The sequence below is a fragment of the Corapipo altera genome, unplaced genomic scaffold, assembly GCF_003945725.1.
Source record: "Corapipo altera isolate COAL_440 unplaced genomic scaffold, ASM394572v1 2b, whole genome shotgun sequence".
Taxonomy (NCBI): Eukaryota; Metazoa; Chordata; class Aves; order Passeriformes; family Pipridae; genus Corapipo; species Corapipo altera.
This window is the reverse complement of record NW_020884874.1, coordinates 12,264,531-12,272,415: the sequence shown is the minus strand read 5'-3', so window position 1 is coordinate 12,272,415 and position 7,885 is coordinate 12,264,531.

The window sequence follows — 7,885 nt, the reverse complement described above, 5'->3', positions numbered from 1 at the left end:
GCTACCAGTTCCATCACTAAACCATGTCCCTAAGCGCCACATCTACACATTTTTGAACACTTCCAGGGACAATGATACCACTACTTCCCTGAGCATCCTGTTGAATGCTTGACAACCCTTTCAGTGAAGAAATATTTCCTAATATCCAATCTAAACCTCCACTGGCACAACTTTGAGGCAATTTCCTGGTCCTATCACTTGTTACTTGAGAGAAAAGACTGATCCTCCCCCATCTACAGCCTCCTTTCCAGGTAGTTGTAGAGAGAGATAAAGTCTCCCCTGAGATTCCTTTTCTCCAGGCTAAACAACCCCGACTCTCTCAGCCACTCCTCATAAGACGCTTCAGTGCTCCAGAACCTTCACTAGCTTCATTACCCTTCTCGGGATTATTTTCATAGACCTCCAAGATCATCAAGTCCAACCTTTGACCAAATACCAGCATGCCCACTAAACCATATCATATTATTTCAACAGTCAGGGGAATCCACAAAGAAACTTTGTTGATCACTTAATACATTCCTTTTATTTGGGATGAAGAGTGATAGGACGTGGTAACAAGGACAAGTCCTTGGTTTTTATCTACCTACCTTTTTAATTTTTCATAGATATATGCACATAAACTTGAAGAAAATAGACATGGATCTGTATGCTCATTTATCTAAATTCCAATTAAATGCCACTGCTACACTTCATTAAAAACAAGGCACTTGGAAATGCACTGTTTACAAATCAGAAATAACATAAATAAACCAGAATGAGTAACAGTTAGACCTAGTGAGAATAAGAAAGGCCTCATGGGAATGAAATTCCTGATGAGAAACTCTGGAGATTATACCATTTTCAAAATATTTGTGTTGGATTAATGGGATTAAATAATTCTGACCTTAAAATTTGCTTTACATTTCTTTCATGCTTGTATTAACATTTATTTTCTAATAATACAATGCATATGCTACATTGCCATGTATTAAAACTGCTGTTAAAACTTCAAAGACCTTGGTACTTTCCAGATCACACTGTGTTTTGAATTTGGAGGTATGATTGGGGCATTTCTAAAAGTTATAATCTCGCACTGAATCTTGAGATCTGTCATGTTTCAGATCTGGAGGGTACAGATTAGTCTTGTATAGCCAAAACATCTCTGCAGAATTAAGATGTAAATTATTCTTGTGTAATTCAGAAAATAATTTAGTTTTCTGTTTCCTAATTTCTTAATAATGAGATAGGACTAGACATGGCATCTCTACAGAGACCATTCTTACTGTCTCACTTAGAATCATGTTATTATGAATCATCTCTCATAACCTACAGATATATTCACAGACTCTAATATGAACCATCATCATCTACACTCCTCTACCTACCATCAATATCACTATCACCATCATCATTATAATTATTATCATTATTATCATCATCATGGTTTTATAGTGCCTGGTTGATGATTTATGAATGCTCATATGTGGAAATAATGAGATTACCTTTTAAAATAAAATATTATCTCAAGAAAAACAAGAAAATATTTGCAGTCTTTCAGTACATAAAGAAGACGTACAAGAAGGATGAAGAAAGACTTTTAGCCAAGTCCTGTAGTGACAGGTCAAGGGGCAATGACTTTAAATTGAGAGAGGGTCAATATATTTACTATATAATGTAGACATTTTTTACTATGAGAGTGGTGAGACAGTGGGACAGGTCACCCTGAGAAGTTGTGCCATCCCTGGAAGTGTTCAAGGCCAGGTTGGATGGGGCTCTGAGCAGCCTGGTCTAGTGGAAGATGTCCTTGCCCATGGCAGAGGAGTTGAAAACAGATTAAACCATTCCATATGTCTAAGAAACTGCTGCCCACATGTAACTTCAATGCAGTATATGCCTTTCAATGTATTTGAGGTAGAGAAAAGATTTGAACAAGATATTAGGTACCACACAAATATGATTTTTCTTATCACTAGGAATGATGTGAAAACAGAGCTTCCCCAGTGAGTGGTGGGAATTTACATAAAGAAACTGATGTGTGAAAAGAAGAAAACCATTCTGATTTAAAAACAAAACAAAAAATCAAGCAAAAAATTCAAAGAAACAGATGGGAAAACAGTATATGCCTTGGACTAAAACTCCTGAAGTTCTTTTTTCTTGCTGCCCCTCTGGATAATAAAGATGATATAAAACACCTCTGCTGTTGAAAGAAGTGAAATCTTTAGACAAAGGTAGTATAAGGTTTTATGCTTATCCTCTCAGACTTCAAAATGGCTCCATCTAACAGAAAACACTGGTAAATATCTCTGTCTTTTAAACATAGGGATATTTAAATATACCTTTAGGAAAATACTAACTTTTTTTTCATTTTCCAAATAAAACTTCCTTGCTTTTTCATGAAATCATGAAATTTCTGTCTGGCAGTGTAGCAGTAACCATTTCATCCACATAGGTAATGAATTTTTCTCTTAAAAACGTTTTCTTGGCTGATGTTCGTAAATTCTTGTTGTCTTCTGGGTAGCTGCTGACATAATTTGTTTCTTCGAATTAATGAAGGTAATCATAGTTTTTCTACCATCCTCAGCATTCAGGGCTGAGTGATTGCAAAGAGATTTAATACCAAACTTAGGACAAATCACAGTTTTATGTACTGTTAGCTCCTTTGTATTGTATTTCTAGAAGATGTGTATAAGCAGAATGCTTGCAGAAGTAACTGCAGATTAATGGTTTTATCCATCCTTGAAGTATGCCTTCAAAGACAATTTCTTGTCAGGGAGTCAAAATGACAGTAAGATCTTCCTTTTTATTTTCTGTTTAGCCAAAATCAGTAATGCAGTATTTTTGTGGATGTAAGCTCTCCTTAACCAACAGTGCATGATATTCTGTAGGAAGTGTGTAGAATCTTATGTTAATCTACAAGATTTTAAGAATGAACCTTTTAGAAAGAAACATTCCCAGTGGTTTTAATATCTAAAACCTTTTTTTTTTCTCAGTCTTTAACTCTAAAGATTGAAATCCAGAGTGTCTCCTGCAGATTTACTGTTTTGGGTTCTTTTCCTTATCTGAAATGAATCTTTAGAATTGTCACCTGTTCTGCCTGTACTACTCTCTTTGCAGGTGTATGTTTAAGTCTATAACACAATCAGTTAAACCTTGTAAGGTGAACTGAGATCTTTTATGTTCTCAAAAGAAAACCAAAGTAAATTAAAAAGTCCAGATTAAGAGTGGCAATGAGAACCTTGAATCAATAAGTGTAAAACCTGAACTGAGTTAACTAAGGCATAAATTATATCTCTTTTCCAAAAACTTGTCCCTTACCTGCAGAGCTCCTTACAGCTGCATAAGGAGCTCCCAACAGCTTATAACCTGTACAAACATAAAGAGATTTAGGTTCTCAGAAACAGAGTTTCTCAAGACATGCTGGCTGAGCTCAGGAATGCCTACAGTAGTTTGTCCTGAGAGAACCCTCAGATCTCACTTGGGTCTTCTATAGTTTGGCATCTGTGGACACCTATACCTCCCTTACGAAAGAATCACACAATACTTGAGGTTGGAAGGGAATTCTGGAAATCCTCTAATCCAATCCCAAGATATCTTTTGCTGTGTTAAGTAACTCAGTGTTAAGGGAGAACATAAGCAGCTATGTGTTAGCTCAGATATGTGGTTTCAAGACAGTGATAAGATGCAGACTCTTATGAAATCAGGGCAAGTGAAGATCAGCTCTTTTCCTGGTGTACCATTCCAGATACTGTCGGCCAGCACATTTGGGAGACACGGACTTGGTTTCCTCCTCTATCTGAAGGGTCTTAAATCCATGTTTTCCAGAAGCGTTCTTGATAAAATACTCTGAGGGAGGGAAGCAAATGAATTCTCACTTGTTTTTATTCTGAAATTTGCATAGAGTAATTGAACATCTGGGCAAATATTTTCATGCTGTCTTTTAGTGATTCATGCATTCCCTTAAAAGTAGGTTCAAGCTGACTTTCAGTCCATGCTTTCAAAACATTTTCCATGTCTCTTATTGAAATTACAGTTTAATACTATCGCTTCCGCTTTATCTCCAAAATAACTGAAGGAAAGTGCTCGTATTTTTTAAGGAATTTATGTGGGACAAGCACTGCAAGATTTAAAAAAATCACTAAGTGCTATTTGCAGAAGAGATTTAATGAGAATAAACACAAGATCACCAAGATGGCTATGGCAATTTCACAAAATGACAGAATATGCCGAGTTGGAAGGGACTGACAAGGATCACTGAGTCCAACTCTAAGCCCTGCACAGGACCATCCCCAAGAGTCAAGACTTGATGCTGTGACCACTTCCCTGGGGAGTCTGTTCCAGCCAACCTCTGGTTGAAGAACGTTCTTCTAATAGCCAGCCTAAATCTCCCCTGACACAACTTCAGACCATTCCCTCAGGTCCTGTCCCTGGTCACCACAAGGAAGCTGTAGAGACTGTGAAGAGATCTCCCCTCAGTCTCGTCTTCTTCAGGCTGAACAGAACAAGTGACCTCAGCTGATTTAGGTAGTTTTCTGTCCCTTTAACAGCCCATATTCAAAACTAACATGCTCAGATCCTCCACTTATATTTCTAAATCCCTATAAACCAACTTCATACCTGCTTGCCATTATCATTTTCATGTGAGATATCTACAGACTGACTTTCTTGCCAATACACCCCCCAGCATTTCTGGCTATATGAGTCTCTGAGGAGGGTTCTTAATGCTCAGGCTAGAAGGACTTTCTCAAAAAAATTGTCAGTGGCATTCCAGTGAGTAGAGGGCACTGGGAGAAGAAAGGTTTGAGTCCCCTCCTTTATGTAGGAAAGATGTCACTATGGGATAGTCTTTGGCAGAAGGACCCCTGGCCTCCAGTCTTCCAGGAGAAAGCCTGAATACCTAAGCTAGAGGTTCTCTTTCCCTGTGGGTGACCCCTTCACTACAGTCTGAGACCAAATATTTGCACTGTCAACAGATGAACTACATTTTTGCTCTCTTGTTTTTTAATTAAGAAAGAAGGAAATGGAACAAAGGAGAGAAATAAAACCTGGTGAAAAATTCTGAAAACAGCATCTCAATAAGCTGGGTCATGCCTACTATGCTGGTTTTTATGAAAAATTGTCCTGCATCCAACCTATGCAACTGACTATCTTGGCTGGGTGGGAAAGGGGCAACCTTGCTGGATTATTTAACCCCCCCCCCCCGTTAATTATAGGTAAGTTCAGTTTTGGAATGGCTAAAAATATTTCTCATCAACATCAGAAAATTCGAATCCCCTTTATTTTTCATGTCAAAATTGTATTCAACCTGAAATTTAATATAAGTATATTAGAATATCGGAGAAAGAAGTTAAGTGAAAAAAATTTCTCTGATGTGAACTAAAAAAAAAATGTAGAAATTTCCCCTTTCATCACTCTGTTTTAATTTCTTTTATTCTACTATAGCATGAATAACAGAGGTACACTGAATACACATAGCATAAACTATTAACTAAAACACTTTCTGCAAAAAAAATTACTGTGAGGCTGCCCAGGATGGCCCTGACAAGTCCATGGAGCGGGTTGAAGGTACTGTCATAGCCCTCCTCTATGCAGACAATCCAGCATCTCAGTTTTCCACCAGAAGTATTCCAACATGGTCATTTGCATCAGGGGAAATTCAGCTTTCAGGGAACATCAAGAGGCACATTACAATATTGTGACCTGATGAAGAAAAACAGGATTCATCCTTCCCACCATGCAGCTCAGCTGACACCCTCTAGAGGACAAACCCAATGAACTTGAAAATCGAGTTAGTTTGTTTCCAAATTCCATTTCACTGTTGATGTGTTTTTAAATTTTATGTTTGTTTCGTTTTATAATATACTGCACTTCAAAATAATGGGTGTTTATCTTCCTATTCTTTAATTTTAATATTTAATATTAAGCTATACAGGATCCAAATAAATAGAAAATTTTTAAAAGGTAATTGAAATTAAGTAATGAGATATCCACTGCTTTTTTCTCATTGTTTGAACTTCCTTAAAAGAAACTCAGTAAATCAAAATCATTGGGTTAAATACAATGGTTCTATTGATCTAGAAAGCTTGCAATGCTAACCAATATTTAATATTCTTAACGCAAATAATGGGATTTTATTTGAATGCTGCTGGGTTCTCCAAACAGGGCAATTGTCATTATGTCAGTGTAGGTCCTGTCTGAGTGAGGAGAGGTTACCCTACTCTTTTGAATAATGGTGAGAATATCCAAATTTCTTCTTTTTTTTCTTAACTATTGTACATGCCTGGCAGAGGATTTAGCTGTCTGTTGTATGTTTGTTTGGAAACAGCACAATTAAAACCAGTTTAAAATAAAAAGTAATGAAAAATGTCTTTCTCCTTTAACAGTATATGACTGAATGGCCTTCAGAGAAAAGGTATTCCTATTGGAATGTAAGCCATTAACTGCTCCATGAAAAACACCAACTATGACAAGAAGTTCAGCCAAAATATTGGTGTTTGTTTCCTGCTGAGTGTAGTCTCTCTTTGCTTGACCAAGCTACTGACAGTTGCAAAACTTCCCTCTACACAAAAGCCATAACCTGTCCAAGTCTGTTTTCTAGACACGATGGTACTTCAAGTATCCTATGCTTGATTCTACCTGCCAGGAAATATTCCTATGCAGACAACTGTGAAAGTCTAGTGTTGTGTCAATTATATGTCACTATACTTGAAGTAAGGAAAATTTTGTACTATACATTTATATCTATTGCATTTAAGTGCCAAAGAAAAAGGATATTTACAAACAATTCCAGTCAATTCTGCAGTATTAGAGTAGGCTGAGCTATTTCAGTAAGACTTCTAAGTATTTCTCATCACTAGTAGTAATGATGAGATATAGATCTTGAAAACAAACAAAACCAATAAAATCCAAAAAAACCTCTACACTATGACATAAACTCTATGTAGTTGAATTGGAAGCATACCTCATTTTGTGGTGTTTTTATAAATAACATGAAATTATGTACCAATTATATGTGATGTTTATTTTGGCAACTTCCAAAGTGACCAAGTAAAGGTTTTTTACTTGTAGGTAAAATCCTCTTCCATAGAAATTAATAGGTTTTTAGAGACCAACCAGAGTAAAGTTCCTTTTCTGTTTCTAATCATAAATTATAACAAGTCTGAATTTTCTAATGATCAGTACTATTTTTCATTGAATCCTTAATCCTTAGTGTTAAGCCTTTAAAAGTTACATTTTATTCAAAGGGCATGTGGCTGAATATTTCTTGTGGCTTGCTTAAGGAAATCACTAGTTCCAGTCTTATGCTTTAGCTACACCTAAGTATACACAAGTTTTTATATACAAAGTTATATGCAAGGTAAAGAAAACACTAGAATATGTGGAACATGGATGCATTACATGGCTGGTAAAGAACAAGTAAACGAATACTGGCAAGTGAATGTCTCATAACTCAGAGTCAGAGTCTGACTACAGTTAACACTGCTATAACTCAAGAGAAAAACTTTCGGAATAGCTGGAATTTTTGCAAGTCAGTGCAGAAGCAGCATAAACTAGTATCAACATCTGCCCATAAAAGTATGTGATCAGATACACTAAATAAAATGCAGGCAGCTGTTTACTATATGCACTGACCCAGCAGTGAGAATTCCACATGGAAAGAAAGAAGGCAGATGAAAAAAACACAAACTGTTATAATAAAGGGGCCAAATGTTCACTTAACTAAGGATTAACATTTGCATTTGCAAGTAATATGTCCGTTACATTTGGATTTATAAGAAATATCTCTGTTGCAAATGGATACTCTAACTACAAAGAGACTAGCAAGAAAACAAGCAAAATATAATAAATAATTTGTATGGTGTGCATTATGCTTATCAGAAAGAATACATAACAGACATCCCAGTTCTCT